Source organism: Equus caballus, chromosome 1, assembly GCF_041296265.1.
Source record: "Equus caballus isolate H_3958 breed thoroughbred chromosome 1, TB-T2T, whole genome shotgun sequence".
In the NCBI taxonomy this organism is placed as follows: domain Eukaryota; kingdom Metazoa; phylum Chordata; class Mammalia; order Perissodactyla; family Equidae; genus Equus; species Equus caballus.
The window spans coordinates 115,674,720-115,693,785 of NC_091684.1; the positions used below are offsets into that span (position 1 = coordinate 115,674,720).

The following is a 19,066-nucleotide window of genomic DNA, read 5'->3' on the forward strand; positions in this document are numbered from 1 at the left end:
CAAGGGTGACAAAGGAGAGGACATCAGTGGACGAGAGATTTTGACATATTTTTAGGAAACACAAGGCAGATGGGGCAGTGGTCACTGATGGAGTGAACTGGAGGAACCAATAGCCCAGAGTGTCTGCACAGAAGTACATGGACAAGAGGAGAGTCCAGCTACCCCTGCCCCAAATGCCCAAAATCCAGAGTCAGGGGCCTGGGATTTAATGCAGTGGTTAAAGTCACATACAGAAATGCCTACCCCTACCCTCTCCCCCGTTCCACTCCCACACAGAATGCCAGCTGCAGGTTGGCATCCTCATGCAAGAAAATGGAACTCTGCATTCTGGAGAAATCAAAAAGAAATGGCACAGGACTCAAAGACATGTTAGATCTAATCTTAGGATGGGGTGGTGTAATTGAAGGACCAAATATGAAGTTATCTTGACTCTTAGCTTCAATTTCACACCTTATATAGAAAATGCTGGCAGCCAAGGGTCTATTCCTCCAGGAGAAAGATTATTCATATGGAGAAATTGAACAACTCACAGAAAAGGCCACCATATTCTGGCATTTTGGAACCACCCAGATAAATGTCAGATCCCCACTGAAACTACCCAAAGTTAAGGAAGAACCATCAGAAATTGCAGCAAGCCATCTGATATCAAAAAGAGAGATAAACAAATTTTAAAAACTAATGAACCCAGAAGAAAGAGATCATGCAAGGAATATTTAAAAACTCCATTTTTAGAATCCTTTGAGAAATGAAAATATATTTTGCTTTCACCCAACTAAAACACAATGTTGTTTTATAAAATGATGCTCTTGGAAATTAAAAACATAATTGCAAAGACAAAAAATCAACAGAAATGTTCATAGATAATATTGAGGAAATGTCTCAAGAAGTAGATAGCACAAAATGACATAAAGCTGAAACATGTAAGAGAAAGGATAAGAAATCCCAAGGATCATCTACACGGTCTAAAATGTAACAAATAGTAGTGAGAACAGAAGAATAAAGAGAAGAAATTCAAAAATAATACCCAGAACTGAAGAATACAGAGGTGCACACTAAGTGCTTAGTAAAATGAGAAAACTCTACACATGATCAAAAATACACCACATTATAGAACTTCAAAAATAAAGAGAATAGCCTAAAAGCCTCCAAAAAGAAAAAGAATAGTCACATGCAAAGGATCAGGAATAAGAAGTATGAGACTTCTCAACACTGGGAGCTAGAAAACAATGGGGTTTGTAAAATTCTGAAGGAAAGTAATTCTCATCCTAGAATGTCATACCCAGTCCAACTACTATTCAAATGTAAGAGAGAATGAAGACCTTTTTAGATAAACAAAGACAAGCAGTATTTATTTATAAAACACTCTTCATTAGGAAACTACTAAGAGATGTGCTCCAGCAGAATGAAAGAGCAAACAAAAAAAAATAAGAAAAGGAATGCATGTGGTCCAAAACACAGGCTCTAACACAGGAGAGCTAGTCTCCTTGCTTCCACCTGTGTCTATTCTCCATTGAACAGCCAAAGTGATCCTTTGAAATATATGTCCTCTCAGTAAAACCCTCCATTGGTTTTTCATCTCACAAAGAGTAAGGACAAAAGTCTTTACAATGGTCTACAAAGTCCTCCATGCTTAACCTCCTGACCTCCCCCTCATTGACTCATCTCGTACTGCTGTCCCTTGCCCTCACTCTGCTCCGGCCATGCTGGCCTCCTTGCCGTACTTTAACATCCCAAATGCATCTCTGCCTTAGTGCCTTTACACTGTTTAACTTTGTTGGACCATGGCTTGCAATACTTTCCTGAGAAAGAGTGTTTGTATGTAAATATTCTGAGTCCTTGGACATTCAAAAAAAAAGTCTTTATTCTATCTTTACATTTACATTTGAGTGTTAGTTTGGCTGGGTATAGAACTCTAAAATGAAGTGTTGTCTTCAATTTCCTTCTGCCTGGAATACGTTTTCTCCAGATATCCACATGACTGGCTCCATACACTGTTCCAATGCACTTTATCAGGCCTAAGCCGCAGCATCAGAGACCAACCATTCCACATTAAAGCAGGAGAAGTGATAACTCGGGGGAGAGGGACCATGAAAAAATGAGAACTCTATAGAATAAGTCATATGGTGGAGTATTTAGGAAAAATAAGAAGAAATAATTAGCAAACTATGCAAGTGAAAAAACAAAGAAGTAAGATAACATAGGAGAAAATCTAGATGACCTTGGGTACGGCAATGACATTTTAGATGCAACACCAAAGGCACAGCTCACTAAAAAAATAATTGATAAGTTGGGCTTCATTAAGATTAAAAATATCTGCTCTGCAAAAGACAGTCAAGAGAATGACAAGACAAGCCATATAATGGGAGAAAATATTTGCAAAAGATATCTGATAAAGGACTACTATCCAAAATATACAAGAAAATTTTAAATTCAACAATAAGAAAATGAACAATCCAATTAAAAAATGAGCAAAGACCTGTACAGACACCTCACCAAAGAATATAACAGATGGCAAATGAGCATGTGAAAACACGCTCAATATCATATATCATTAGGGAATTGAAAATTAAAACAACAATGAGATACCATTATACATCTATTAGAATGGCAAAAATCCAAAACACTGACACACCAAATGCTTGGGAGGATGTGGAGCAACAGAAATTCTCATTCACTGCTGGAGGTAATGCAAAACGATACAGTCACTTTGGAAGATAACTTGGCACTTTCTTGCAAAACTGAACATACTCTTACGAGCAATTGCACTCCTTGGTATTTACCCAAAGGAGCTGAAAAACTTTTGTTCACACAATAACCTGCACACAGATGCTTATAGAAGCTTTATTAATCATTTCCAAAACTTGGAAGAAACCAAAATGTCCTTCAAGAGATGAATGGTTAAATTGTGGTACATCCATACAATGGAAAATTATTCAGCGTAAAAAGAAATGAGTTATCAAGACACTGGAAGACATGAAGGAAATGCATATTATTAAGTGAAAGGAGCAAATCTGTAAGATTCCGAGTATGACATTCTGTAAAAAGCAAAAGTACAGAGACAATAAAAAGATCATTGGTTGCCTGGGGTTAGAGGCAAGGGAGGGATAAATGGGCCGAACACAAGATTTTTAGGGCAGTGAAACTATTCTATATACTCTCAAGGTGGACACGTGTCCTTAGACGTTTGTCTAAACCCATAGAATGTACACCAAGAGTAAACTCTAATGTAAACTGTGGACTTTGGGTGATAACAATGTATCAGTGTAAGTTCATCAACTGTAAAAAATGTACCACGGTGATGCAGGATGTCAACAGTGAAGGAGGTTCGTTTGGGGGGAAAGTGGGCATATGGGAAATCTCTGTACCTTCTGCTCAATTTTGCTGTGAACCTAAAACTAACCCAAAAAAATAAAGTCTATTTTTTAAAAAAAGAAGAAAATGGCTGTATGAAAGCCTACATCTGAAAAATTTAAAACTTTCTTTAACATTTGAGTCAGAGGAGGACAACATTGAAACTGAAGAATTGGAAAAAATAATAACAAAACTACATTATAGAACCCATGGGTTACAATTAAAGTGGTCCCATCAGAAAAATCATACCTTTAAATACTAATATAATAAATAACAGAGAATGACAATAAATGATTTGAGTCCAACTCTAGAAGTTAGAAATGTAACAAAAGGGGCCAGCCCCGTGGCCGAGTGGTTAAGTTCGCGTGCTCCACTTCTGCGGCCCAGGGTTTTGCTGGTTCAGATCCTGGGCGAGGACGTGGCACTGCTCATCAGGCCATGTTGAGGCAGCATCCCACATGCCACAACTAGATGGACCCACAACTAAAAGTATACAACTATCTATTGGGAGGGATTGGGGTATAAAAAGCAAAAAAAAAAAAAAAAAAAAAGGGAGATTGGCAGATTGTTAGCTCAGGTGCCAATCTTAAAAAATAAAAGAAAAATAAAAAATTAAAATAAGTAAATCAGAGGAAAGAATTAATAAAGAGCAGAAATAAATGATTTGGGAAACAGACAGTGGTAGAAATAAATCTGAGAGCTGTTTTCTAGAAAAAATAATTTTTAAAAATTACTACTAATGAGTCAAGAAAAAAACAGAAAACATACATATACGCAAAAAAACTTTTTGAATGAGACAACTATAGATACAGAAGAAATTTAAGGAACCATGAGACTAATTTGTCAACTCTATGTAGATAAATCTGTAACTTCAATAAAATAGATGATTTTCTGGGAAAATATAAGTTACATAAATTCATCAAGTTTGGAGCAAAAAAACCTAAAGGGACAAATTTCCATTTATATGGAAAAAGTCATCAAAAAGAGACACGTGTATACACACGATCAGTTTCCCAGGTAAATTCTACCAATCATTTAAGAAACTGATAACATCAATTCTATTTAAACTGTTAACAGAGCACAGAAAAAACAAAGCAAAGCTATCAAATTCTTTGTATGAAGGCAGTATAACATTGACATAAAATTTAACAAAAACACTCAAACTGTGCGGAAAAACCTCCTCCGTGAAAATCAGTGCAAAAATCCTACGTAAAATATTAGCAAACAAAATCCAGTAGCATATTAAAAAAAGACACATTGTGGCTGATGTTTTCATATCAGTACTTCAGAGATGATATAATCACTGAATATGTATTAAAATATTTACTACTTCTATATAAAAAGAAAAAATCATATGATCATCTCTTTAAATACTACAAAGATTCTGATATAATATTCAACATCAATCTCAGAATTTTTTAATTAAAAAAGAATTTGATGTTTCCTTTTTAAACATGGTTTACTTTTTAAACATATACATATATACAGATGTAAAGATTTACAGATAGGTAGATGACAGATTGATAGATACACACATACCTATATGTAGCTACATATGTGTATGTACATACAAACATGTATGCTTACTGGTAAATACCAGAGGTTTTCCTACTAATGTCAAGAACAAGACAAGGATGCACTCTGTGCTGGCTCTCTCCTCTTTGCCCCTCTGGGTCTGCTCTATCCTTCCAGGCCTTGCTCTTGCTGGGGAAGCTCACCTGTGGAGAGTGCATCAACAGGGTGCCTTATCTCTGGCTACTCCCTGGATTCTGCCAGTGGGGTGCGCTGGCAGATACAGGGGAGGAGCATGGTTGAGCACCATTCCTCCACTCTCTCCCTGTCATAGCGGTTGGCTGTGTTTCTCAACTAAAGGCCACCCCACTTGTGTGATGACCCTCTGCACAAAGCTCTCTCTGGCTCCAGGCTCCAATAGCTTCTCCCTCCCTTCACCCCGTCAGGCCTAGAGGTGGTAAGAGGTACCCACTGTTACTGGCCAGAGTACTGCGCCATGCCTGGTGGCTTCACTACACTTTGTTCACACTTTGGAAGCAGCTCGTTTATTAAACTTTTCTCATGTTACCCAGTTTTAACATGCTATCTGTTTTGTGTCAGGATTCTGACTTCTTCTCCACCATCTATTTAAGTATCTGATGCAATCAGACAAGGGAAAGAAATGAGAGTATATAAAGAAAGTATCATTAAGTAAAAGTATCATTAATAGAGCATGTAAAGAAATAATGTAAAGCCAAAGTATCATAGTAGGCAGACGAAATGATATATAACTGAGAAACCTAAAAAAGAATCAACCGAAAACACTACTACAAACAATATGAAAATTTATTAACTTGTCTGATTACAAAATTAATATGAAAAATTATTATATTCCCTATATACAGATTAGGAAATATAATAGAAGAAAACAACCCTCCTAAAATAACAACAGAAAAGGCTGAATACATGAGAGTAAAATTAACAAGAAATGTGCTTGAGACCCATCTGAATAAAATGTTCTGATGTTTCTAAAGAACACACTTGAATAAATTAAAAGGCATACTCTATTTGATGAGATAGGAAGACTCAATATTAAAAGGATATCAAATTTTCCTAAATTAATACATAAATTTAATGGAATCTCAGTAAAGATACCAAGCAAAAACTTTTACAACACAATCTGATTCTAAAGTTCATATGGAAATATACAAAAAGCCAGGAAAAAATTTGAAAAAAAGTTAAAGAGGAAATACTTGTCCTACTAGATATTAAAATACATTATAAAACTAGAGTGAAGACATTGTGGAAGTGGCACGTGAATAATCAGATCAATGCAACCAAATAGAAATCCTGGAAGCAGACCCAACATCTATTAAAATCTAGCAGATTATTAAAATGACATTGAATATCAGTGGGGAGAAATTCAATACGTTAACGGTGTTGGGCAACTGAGTAGGTATTGGGGGGAAAATTAAGTCAGATCTCTATCTCAGTCCTTAGACTAAATGAAAGTAACTCCAGATAGATGAACATTTTTTAATATAAAATTGAAACTAAAGTCACTTCCGAAGGAAAATGGAGTCCTTTTTTTTAAGTTATTGAAGTGAGGAAGGCCAAGAACCACGCTGCTATCAGCTAGAAATTGCATTTCAGGTATACAGAGACTTAATTACAAAAGGATAGACCATTGCTGCTGATGGTTCAGGATAGCAATGATGCCAAGTGTAAGGTCTTTGAAATTCTTTTGTCCCTTCATTCATGAACCAAAGATGGCTGCTGGAGCTCCAGCCACGTTTTCTGCTTCCCAGGAAACTGGAAAGAGAATGAAAAACTGGCTTTTCATTCAAAGAAGACTCACTTGACAAATTTTGCTTTGTTCTCATTGGCCACCCTTATCTGCAAAGAAACAGGAACACTGCTCAAGGTTCTGTTAATAAGGAAGGAAGGTAAAATAAATATTGGGTAGATAATTGGCAGCATCTGCTAAAATTATACATTTTTTAACTTTTTAAACTAACTTATAGACACAGAAAATTTGCAAGAATAGAGCAGAGATTTTTTTATAGCTCCCCCCCAAACACACACCCACTGCTTCTACTAATGTCAACATCTTACATTACTGAAATACAGTTATCAGGACCAAGAAATTCATATTGGCACAATACTAAAGACCTATTCCAATTTCACCAATTTTTCCACCAAAGTCCTCTTTCAGTTCCAGGATCCTATCTAGGATATTATGTTGTATTTGGTTGTTATTTCTCCTTAGTCTCCTGCAGTCTGAAACACTTACTAAGTCTTCATGACCTTGACACTTTTGAAAAGTATTATTTTGTGAAACGTTCCTCAATTTGGATTTGTCTGACATCTTCTCATAAGTGGAGAGGCTATCCAATTGCAAAATGTGATTAGATAAAAATTAAAGTTTTCTGCATGAAAGAAACACTATAAACAAAGTCAAAAGATAAACCCCAAACTGAAGAAAGTAATCTGCAAGACAGAACTCAACAAAAAGCTCGTTCTCTTAATACATAAATAGTTTGAACAAATCAATAGGACATACAATCCAATAGAAAAATTGGCAAATACACTATTAGATAATTCACATAAAAGGAGTTATAAATGGCTCTTAAATGTATTAAAATATACTCAAATTCATTCATAGTAAAAGAAATGCAAAATCAAACTGTGATCATATCTCATAGTTCTTTGTCAGTTTGGGCAAAGAGGAAATTATTTAACAATATTCTCTACTGGCAAAAGGCTAGAGAAACAAATTATATTGGTGGAAATGTAAATTGTTACAACCTCCTTGAAGGACCACTTCACTGTGTTATCCAAACTTAAAATGCCTACATTATTTCACCCAGAAATTCTACATATAGGAATTTATCCTTTAGATAGATAATAAACACACATGTGAAATGACATGTGTATAGAATATGCATTCCAGATCTGATGATAACCTAAATTTCCATCAATACAGCACCAGTTAAATAAATTTTGGTGTATTCATACAATAGAATACTATGCAGCCGCTCACTATATAGAACGAGGCATGTTTATATGTAGATATAGAACAATATCTAAGATGTATTATTTTTTTAAAAAACCAACCAAGTGAGGGATAGTGTATATAATACGCTATTATTTCTAGGGGGGGGAAAGGAAAATATATACATATGTGCTCACATGTGCATAAAATTTCTCTAGAAGGATGCATGAGAAATGCGCACCGCTCTGTAGAGGGAATCTGATTGTGAGGAGCTATCAATGGTGGGAAGATATTTTTCACTGGAAACACACAAAATACCCTATGTAATAAAAGAAATGCAATCATAGTCAGAGATTTGGCTCTTTCGGAAACCATAATCCTACAGCCGTAATGAGATAGATGCTTTTCATGGATGTCACTAACAATTGTGATACCATACAACTACGTGGGAAAGACAAAAGAGAGGAGGGACCAGGCGGGGTGAGGTGGGATGGGGCAGAGCTGGGGAGATAAATGCTCCTCCACCACCCCAGGAAGACACAGACAACAAACGCCTAAAACAGGAAGCATCAAGGAAGCACAAGCACATTATTTAGAAATACGGAAGTGGCAACCGAAAGAGACAGCTCAAGTAATTAAAAGTGATTGCCTGTGGGATGACGGATGGGCCGGCGGGAAAGAGCAGAGCAGGGCCCCTTTTTTCATTACAAATCTGTTTGGTACTATTAGATTTTTAACAATGAGCACGTTTTATTTCAATAAAATTAAAATTTTAATGCACAAATACTTTGTTGTAACAAGCATACAACTCAAAGTTGTAAAAGAAAATATTAATAATTAACATGCACACAAACCATCCCTTTGTTCTCACCCCTGAGATGAGCACACTCTCACATATGCACTGGTCTTTGCACACCTTTCACCGTGTCTATGCAAATATAAATGTCTACACACACACACTACTTGTAATATACATATGTGACTATCTGTGCATGTGTATATACATGTATATTTATATATTTGTGTATATGTGTATATTTTATATATAACATACAATATATATTACATAGGCACATAAATATAGAACATTTTTGCAATTGAACATTTTGGTTTTAAATTCTAGAAAAGCTTCTTTTGTTCAAGTGCATGCCATTGAAATTATCTATGTAGATATAAACATAGATACAGATACATGAGAGAGAGAGGAGAAATATATATGTATGTATACCCATGTTCATCTCTGTCTCCTGTCTCTGTTCATTCATTCAAGATTCTTCAGTAAGAATTTTCCACCAGTTGTGCAATTAGCTGACAGCCTTCAGCTGCAGTGCCTTTAGGTCCCGCCGCAGGGTTCATGCTGAGGTCATATTCTCCTCAGGCAGCTCCCAGTCAGTGACCGAGCCCAGTGGGGGTACAGGCCTGGCCATTTCTGTCCCATCCAGACACTACAGGCAGTCTTTGCACTGAAGCTTCACACTGGGTTGGCTGACTTTCTCGGAGCTGCATCTCAATCCTTCTTCCTTCCCGTCTTCTGACACAGAAAGCAGCCCCCATGAGGGTCTGAAGGCTTTCCCTGCCTAGTCCTGCTCTTTCTTCTCTTTGTCTTTCACAAGCATTAACCCCCAAATATCTTGCACTTCTAAATGCATCTTGGCAGCTTCTTCTTGGAACATCCAAGCTGACTCACTTCTCAGCTGAGGAACACCGAAGGAAGCTCACTACTCTTAGGTTTATTCCAACTCACCCAGTAAGTTGTCTCCCAACCCAGAAGCCCACAGGTAGTTATCTGGCCTCTGTATGGCGCCCCTTAGCAATCCAGGGTCAGCTCTCCTCATAGCAGAAGGTTCAGGGGGATCCCTAGGGAGGGCCCAGGCCTCTGCTGACCAGGCCTTCTCAGCTGGCACAGTGTCTGCTGTCTTCCCTCTGAGCTGCTGGGAGAGGAGGGCCTTCCGCTCTGCACTGGGCCCTCCTGGTTCACCCTAGGACATGGAGAACGCCCCCCTCCACCTCCATCTTCCACAGGGAGCTCAGACAAACTCACGGCCATGCCTGCACTGGTCATCAGTCCTTGTTTTACTCAAAAGAGAAAGAGGACCTCAGAGATGTGCATGCAAGCTGCCATCTTCCCAGAGTGCCCCGGGCGTGATCCAGGAAGTGAACAAGGAGAGCCTCGGGTGCCTAACGACCAACAGCAGGAGGGGATATGGAGAGAACGTCAGGGGTCACTCAGGACAAATGTCATCCATCACCTCACATGCCAAAGAATTGGCCTCCAGGACAGATCTCAGGCTGTCCTTTATGCCAAACAGTACAACACAGATCTTAGCTTAACAAGAGAAATCTCACCAGCTGATTACTTTCATTCCATGGGTCTCCACATTCGCAAACTGTCACAAGAGAATCAAAACAACACGGGACTTCCACACTGGCTTCCATTCTCCCAGAAGTTCTGAATCCCACCAATTAGCATCTGTCAATGAGTCTTGTCATATAATGAAAAAAAGGAAGTGGAATGGGAATAAAGAAACAAAAGAAGAAGCCCCACAACAATATTATGTTCTTTCTATTCGGTATTGATTGTACGTCATTAACCATTGGATTGTTTTCTGTCTTTTCACTTCAAAATTATTCCAGTAAGGAATGAACGTTTTTCGGCAGCTGACAGAGATGATCAAATGTACTTCTGAACTCTTCTATGAAAGACAATTACTTTACGTTGCCTTAGGCTCTTTCCAGCCAACAGGATGTCGATGTCAAATTCTCCAATTAAAAGGGACATTTTTGAAAAAGACTAATAAAAACTTTAAAGAATGAAGTTGGTTTCGCAGCTATGCTAGCAATCAGAACTTTCTATTAACTAGCTTGGCAGCTCCTGCTGTGCGTGGACAGCACACTGAGCCGGCCCAGGCCCGGGACTGGAATCCCAAATCTGCCACATAAACTGTATAACGTGAACAGGTCGTTTACCTCGATAGGCCTTAGTTTCCTCACCTTTCAGATAGCAGACTTTCAAAATACTTAGCGCTGAGCTTCCTTTTTAAAGAAATCTTATCCAGAGCTCCAATCTATTAAAAGCATCTGTTATGGACTCCATAATGTACCCCCCAAAAGAGATATGTGAGTCCTAACCTCCAGGACCTCAGAATGTGACCTTATTTGGAGATAGGGTCTTTACAGAGATAATCAAGTTAAAATGAGGTCATTAGGGTGGGCCCTAATTCAACATCACTGGTGTCCTTTTAAAAAGGGGAAATTTGGACCCAGAGACACAGACAAAGGGAAGACAATGTGAAGAGACATGATCTCATCAAGCCTGAGGCTACCAGAGCTGGGAGAAAGGCCACAAACATGTCTTCCCCTTAATCCCTCATCCCGCAGCCCCTTCAGAGGGAGCATGGCCCCACCAAAATCTTGATTTTGGACTTCCAGCCTCCAGAACTGTGAGACAATAAATTTCTATTGTTCTCTGCCACCCCAGTGTAGTACCTTGTTATGGTGGCCCTAGCAAACTAATACAGCATAAATGCCCAGTTTAAATCTTCCATTTTTTATAGAATCCCACAGAGAGGAACCCAAAACTCCCTGAACTAAACCATGGCTATGAGCCCTGTGCTCTCCCAGGCTGTGAAAGCTGGTGTCCCTACGTGACCCGGAGGCCCTAAGATTTCTGAGTCCTCAGCCACAGAAAGACATTTCATCCTATGACATGTGAATGTGAAGTGTATGCTCATGCAGTTGATATCTTTAAAATTATTGAAGGGTGTATAGTTTATCTGCTACTCCCAATTGTAAAATTTAACTGACTTGAATATGCTATGCCTACTTGTGACAGATAAAAGAGAAACCCACTTGGATCCATTTTTTAAATACTTGGTGACAGATATTAAGGTTGTATTTGTTGCCTCTAAGTTGTGTGAGCAAGGCCTAAAAGTGCTTGTAGGTACAGTCCTTTTCCAGAAAGATCTCACCATTGGATGATCATGGCCACACACCACATTCAGTTCTTTATCTTTCCCATCCTTGCTCGGCGGGGTGTCTAGGAGGACATTCCTTCAGAATGAAACGTCTGCAGGACCACCATCATTTCTCCTGACAACCTCGGCTGGCTCTTATAACAGAGCTTAGATAAACGATAGTGATATAGCCTCTTTCTAACTCTTACCAAAATATGTATGTTTTAGGTAAAGAAGCAAGGCAGAGAAAAGAAAAGGGATGCAAGGGTGGAAAAAGCCCATTCTGCCAAGTGTTTTATCTATCTTATATCTATATGGATGTAAGTCCAGATAAACATTTCCATATTTATGACACTCATGTCAGTACAAAGATAGGATATAAAACCCCAAGGGGAAAAAAATCTTTCCCTTTTTAAACTTTAAAAAGTTTAAAACTTGGTGATTGACTAAAATAGACTGTTTCTGACAATATCTCAAAGTCATGGTTTCAAGACATACAGAGACACTCGATTTAAACCATTAGACACTACCACAGAGGCAACTCCATTGCTCCCAAATGCCCTCTCTTGAAGAAATCAACTAGTCCCCAGTGAAACGGAGCCTTGGTTACTATTAAAAAGACAAGAAATAACAAGTGTTGGCAAGGATGGAGAGAAAAATGTCACCCTCATACACTGCTGGTGGGAATGTAAATTGGTGCAGCCACCATGGAAAACATTTTGGAGATTCCTCAAAATATTAAGAACAGAACTACCATATGATCCAGCTATCTCACTTCTGGTATTTATCCAAAGAACACGAAAACACTAATTTGAAAAGATACATGCACCAGTACGCTCATTGCAGCATTATTCACAATAGGCAAGATATGGAAACAACCTAAGTGACCACCAATGGATGAATGGATAAAGAAGATGTGGTCTATGTATAACAATGGAATACTACTCAGCCATAAAGAATGAAATCTTGCCATTTGTGAATGAAATCTTGCCATTTGTGACAACATGGATGAACCGTGAGGGCATTATGCTAAGTGAAATAAGTCAGATGAACAAAGACAAATACAGTGATTTCACTCATGCAGAATGTATAAACAACACAAATGAGCAAATAAAATGGAAACAAAAGCAAACTCGTAGATACACAGAACATATTGGTAGTTACCAGAGGGGAGGGAGATTGGGGGGAGGGCAAAATGAGTGAAAGGGGTCATTTGTGTGGGGATGGATGGTAACCAGACTTTTGGTGGTGAGCACGCTGTTGTGTATACAGATGTTAACTTATAATGTTGTACACCTGAAACTTATACAATGTTATATACTAATCTTATCTCAATAAAAAAACAAAAAAGAAATGGAAACTTGGGTGCCGCACATTCTCAGTTAGAGAGAGAGTCGCCAACTAAATGATCATAAACTATGACTCCTGCCATCTTTTGAAAGCGTCTCTTTAGTGAGTTTTTTTAATTCGTCGTTTCATTTAATCCCACAGCATGCCTAGAGGAGGCACCATTTATCCTCATTTATGGTCAGGAAGGAAACTGGGGCCCAGATGACTAAGCGAATGTCCCAAGTTGCCTGAGCAGGACACTCCAGTTCTTGAGAGCCGCGGAGTGGCCACAGAGAATGAAGGCCATCCTCATCTTTCCACAGGATGTGGAACAACCTCCGCGGAGCTGCCGTGTTCTTCCAGCCCATGCCTGGGACCCTCCTCCCACCCAGAGCCACTGTCCTGAGGGTGCCCAAGCTCTTCTCTACGAGCTGGTGGAGAAGCAGCAGGACCACGGGAGGAGGAGTCAGACGCCCTGGTGGAATCCGCTCAGCCACCTCCCTTCTGGGCGACGCTGGGGAAGTTTTTGTACCCCTTCTGAGCCTCAGTCCCTCACCTTCAAGGTTGGGGTAAATACTGCTCACCACGTGGAACCTTCTGAGAATTAGATGAGCTAACAAATTAAGGGCACAAAAAATGGAGGCACGACAACAGAAAAGACAGCAATGGTGCAGGATTTTTACTCATTTAGAGGGGAGCTTTACTTAAGCAAAAGATCTGCAACCCTGTAGGCTGCATTTCCCACCGGAACCTCTCCAAGGGGCATGTGAGGAAGCCTGCAAAGTTCTCTGTGATGGCGCTCAACCCCGAAACGTCAGAGTCCCTCCGAGTATCACTGAAACCCTGCCTCTGGGTAGTGTTAGCATTGGAAACCAGAGTCCCTCTCACTCGGTCACTTACCAGATGCAGATCCCTTAGTGTCTGCTGAGGGGACCTAACTTTGTATTGACATATCCTGCCCAGTGTCCTCCCTCAGAAACAAAATAAAAATAAAATAAACAAAATAAAAATCCCATTGGTTCTACCTTTTAAAATCCAAATGACTTAGAATCTTTTTTAGCCATTGGAGAGATTATTGGCAATTCTTTAGAGATGCGTTGTAGATAAAACTAGAACAGAAAAACATAATTCTAAACTGTTCTCCTCTATCCCAATCATCTTAAAAGAGAGAGAATCTGTCTGTCTATAGAGTAAGAGGCTGTCGGTGCAGAGAGAGAAGATACAAGAGAAACAAAGCTTTTCCATTGGGAAAGTGTTGAGTGAGCACAGACTGTGGCCAGGGCCTGGGAATGGAAAGAGGGCACCTCCCTCTGCTAGCTCACAGTCTGGCAGCAGAGCAGCCCAGAAAGTTTCCAATCCTCCTCTTTTTGCTGAGGAAGACTGGCCCTGAGCTAACATCCGTGCCCATCTTCCTCTACTTTATATGCTTTATATGTGGGACGCCTACCACAACATGGCTTGACAAGAGGTGCCATGTCCACACCCGGGATCCGAACCGGCGAACCCCGAGCCGCTGAAGCGGAACATGCAAACTTAACCGCTGCGCCACTGGACCGGCCCCAGTATAAAGACAGAACAGTGCGGTAGGAACTAAGATGCAGGGAACCCCTAAGGGTTATGGGAGTCAAAGGAATCGCTTTCAAATCCAAAGGTGAGGAGATGAAGGTGCCTCCCATCCTTTCTCACTGGTGGTTATGTGCACAGTTTTGCATTTTGCAGACTTACTCCTGCTTTGGGTATGAGGTCAGTCTAACTGCTTGAGAGCTGTCTCCCAGCCTCTAACTCTTCCACTGGCTCCATCAAAAAGGAGAGCGCATCCTGCATAGGACAGTCTCTAACGGGCTCTGATAGGCATGTTTGTTTGTTCTGGTTAGTCCAGATGTTGTGTGATTAAAACGGCGTGCTGCTGGCCCCTGCCTAACTCTCGAAAGCTTTGACCAAGTCACTCGCAAGCCAAGCCTGCCCAGAGCTGCTCCAGCGTCAAGCGCCATCATGAAATGAAGCCCTGCGCGCCTGGCTCTGGAGCACCCAGCACTGGGATGTGGTTGTGAGCAGCAGCTTGATCCTGACCCAGAGCCCGAAATTCGGATGCTCTGCACAAGGGCCTGTACGCAGACACGCGGTTTGTTTTCCCCACCGACGGCCCATGAATACACAGCTGTGTGTCCTGGCTGGCAGTGGGCAGGCCTCTTAGTGTATCATAATTGAAGGCACCTACCTTAGTGACATGCTCCCTGGCCCCCGAAGTAAATGTTGTCATTCTATGCCACCCATCTTTGAAGTTAAACCATCTCAAACACACCTTCTGATTCCAATGAAAATCTCTCCAGCCAGTTTCTCATGAGACATTAACAACACAGAGAATTGTGATTTTATTTGTAGAGGTAGGAGTTGTATTATTTTTATTTTTAAAAACTTTCAAGGTGGACTATAACACACTGTATCAGTCAGGTATGATTTGGCCCCGTAAGGTAAAAGCAATCTTCTGATTGCCTTTGCAAATAGGCTAGAGAAAAAGCCTTTATCTGGTCAACAGCCACATACCAGTATCAGGAGCTGTGTTGATTTGCTCCAAAATAAAACACCACATCTGGAACAGCAGCTGCACTGGAAGTCGCCACTCGATTAAATACAGGATTGTTCACACTCCTTCTCCAGGATCCAGCCACCGCATGCACAGACCAAAAAGTGAGTTACGTGGGACTGTAGCAAGTATGCAGCAAGCATCGCTTACATCTTCAAGTCTTCTGGGGTGGCACTCGTGTCAGATCAGAGTCGGGACTGCGGTGTAGCTTTTGGTTTACTACTGAAGTGGGAAGGGGAAGTTCCAGAGACTTCCCAGCATAAAGAGTTCGTTTATGAATTCTGCCCACTGCTGAGTACCTATGTCCTGATTTTATCTTCTGGAACTGGAGAGACAACCGCAGCATGAGTTCACAGACCTCCTGGGACCCCTGTGATTAGAACTTGGCTCAGTTCTCCATTTATAAACTGAACACCATAAGCCCCTACTTTGACAAGGGGATCCCAGTGGCATTTTGGGTCCCTGGGAATTGGCATCAATTCAGAGTCAGGAAATCCTGAAGGGCCTATGTACTTCTCTTCCCTCAGTGTGGCATCACCCTTGGCAATGACCCCATGTCCCTTTAGAGAAGGCTTGGAGGAAGATTTACAGGCTATACTTGTGACAGTGTAACTGTCCTCAAGGGGACCCTACCTCCCCTCAATCCAGGGGCTCCGGATCTGAGCGCTGGCTTAGGCCCAGGATTGGAGTGAGAGACCAGACTCTCTACTCTGGCACCTGTGGCCAGCAGACCTGGAGTGTCCCCCATAACACAGATACATTTTAGTAGGCTGCCCATCTATTTCATTCTTAAGGATGCCATGTGATCATTAGCCGCCGCTGAAGACCCTGGTGGGGGCATGCCATCTGTTCCAGCACAGCCCACCTTGTCTCTGGAGGTAAGGGTTGCACTTGACCTCTGCTGTTCTGGAGTCCCATCGTCCCCAGGGAAGCCCGAGAGCCCCCCTGAGCGGCAGCATGTCCTGTCATCAAACGGCTCCCATCATCAACGCTAGTGCTCCCCTCACCCCTGCATTTCTCAGACCCCTAACAGGGGAAGGTGCCCTGGGCTCTCTTAAGGGATGTAGTGGGGACAGGAGGGTGAAGTTTTCACAAAATAAGTCCACTGCAACATTCCCATCTCCCTAAGACTTAGGATCCCTTCCTCAATGTTATGCCAAGGAAGTTCCGGCTTCTCACTGCCATTAAGCGCGGGCCACCACTGGGTCTAAGCTTTAGTCATCCAAGCAGACAAACCATGAGAGCCGATTCTAGTTACAGACAATTTCCTGGCTCTCTGGTAAGTGCAACCATAAAAAGAAATTTGGTCCTCCAGTGTCACACCCTGTCTTCTTTAAATACATTAAATACTTAAAATACATTACTACCCAAACTCCCCAGGTTTCTGGTAATATAAATTATCAAAACCTTGCAATTCCTTTGAAACATAGGCTGTTTCCTCCTGTGCAGGCTTTGTACTTGCTCTCTGGAGCATGCTGAGCAACGAGAGGTGGTTGGTTAGGTTTTAGGGAGGGCAGGTAGCCTCCCTCGCCAGGCCACTTCCCTGGGTGAGATTATTACAGTGTCTGCAGCAATAAGAGCCTGGTCTCCTCAGACACGGATGACAAGCTTCTTCCACCAACAAGGAAGGATCAAAGTGTCTCAGGACTTCAGTATTATCAGCTTCATCTGAATCCATCCGGATGTCCCCATACCGGGCCTCAGGGTCCCACTCATTCCCAAAGAACACCTTAAATTTCACATGAGACACTTGCCATAGCTTTGAATTCATTTTAGGTTGTGATTCTGCATCCTGCACAATTAAATACTCTGTCTGATTTTCAGCAAGGTCAGCCCAGGGTCTACAAGAAAAAGAGAGAGTCATTCTAGAAGCTCTCTGGTTCTCTGATCAAGACTTGAACTGAGAGTTTAAAGACCTGAGTGTGTTGTTTTCCTTCCTGTAAGTGCTCCAGCACATTGAGAAACTTCCATCCCATGCTCACAGTCCTTGCTGTCATCCTTACTGACAAACAGCAAGTGTAGCAGCCGCTTGATCCCCGCGGCCTTTCCTTCAGGAAGCATCTCATTACAAGCCACTGCAGGGGATACTCTGATGACTCATGACACCACTACACGCCACAGCAAGGAGTGCAGTGCTGAATTCAAGTCTAAGGACACAATCAAATCACGCCCCAAATCCCATCTGTGAGGATCTCTTTCCTGAGGTCAATCCCAGAAACATTTTCTGTATCATTTCAAAGATTTAGTCAGGAGACAGGAACCACATCAATTTTTTTAATTTTATTTATTTATTTTTTTTGCTGAGGAAGATTAGCCCTGAGCTACCATCTGTTGCCAATCTTCCTCTTTTTCGCTTGAGCAAGATTAGCCTTGAGCTAACATCTGTGGCAATCTTCCTCCAATTTATATGTGGGTCACCGCCACAGCATGGTTGATGAGTGGTGTAGATCTGTGCCCAGGAACCAAAGCTGCAAACCCAGGCAGTGAAAGCAGTGTGTGCTGAACTTGAGCACTACACCACAGGGCTGGCCCCAATTATTTTAATATAAAGTGATGCTAACTATGGGGCCACCCCGTGGTCAAGTGGTTAAGTTCACGTGCTCCACGTTGGCAGCGCAGGATTTCGCTGGTTCGGATCCTGGGTGTGGACATAGAATTGCTCACCAAGCCATGCTGAGATGGCATCCCACATAGCAGAGCCAGAAGGACCTACAACTAGAATATATAACTATGTACTGGGGGGCTTTGGAGAGAAGAAGAAGAAAAAAAAAGAAGATTGGCAACAGATGTTAGCTCAGATGCCAATCTTTAAAAAAAAAAATAGTGATGCTAACTAAATTCGTTTTCTTTTTCTTGATTATTGAGAATGAAAAAAAAAAAAAGGTGGACGTGCAGTTTTCACAGAAGTAATACCTAGAACATCTCCCAAATGAGATTCCTAAGCATTTCCTCCAGGCTCTAAAGTTTGGTAATAAAATGTAAATGACAACAACAGGACCCAATACCATTTAATAACTTCAGTTAATAATAACCTATAAGTGTTTTCCATAGAAAGCAGCTACATGTAGGAAGCAGTTACTAGCCCTAGGGCTGCAGGGACAAAAGACAGAGGCTGGGATTGTGAAAATTTAGAAGCTGGAAGGAGGGGTCCTGCAGAGCTGGCAATCAGGCCTTCGAGAGCAGGCCACTGCTCCATTTGGACTAGGAGCCTTGCTGGCCGGTGCTGTGACTTCTGAGGAGGGACAATGAGGCAGGTTCCAGCAGCCTAAAAGGCTGCAGATTGGAATCAGCTGCTGCTGGAATCAGCTGGACGGACCTGGCAGGTGAGGAAGTGTGGCTTCGGGGATGTTGGAAGGACAAAGT

At 41.2% G+C, this 19,066-nt stretch overlaps 1 protein-coding gene across 2 annotated transcripts in view; it reads right to left on the reverse strand.

Annotated features, from left to right (window-relative positions):
* Nucleotides 1–19,066, reverse strand: part of FAM169B (Protein) — a 210,696-nt gene that overhangs the window by 51,804 nt on the left and 139,826 nt on the right. Inside the window, exon 9 of one of the 2 annotated variants that reach the window (XR_011439019.1) lies at nucleotides 15,484–17,544. The exons of the other annotated variant lie outside the window; for it this stretch is intronic. The gene's annotated coding sequence lies outside the window, so the exon portion shown is untranslated. Of the gene's footprint in view, nucleotides 1–15,483; nucleotides 17,545–19,066 lie in introns of those variants that run through there. 2 annotated transcript variants of the gene reach the window in all.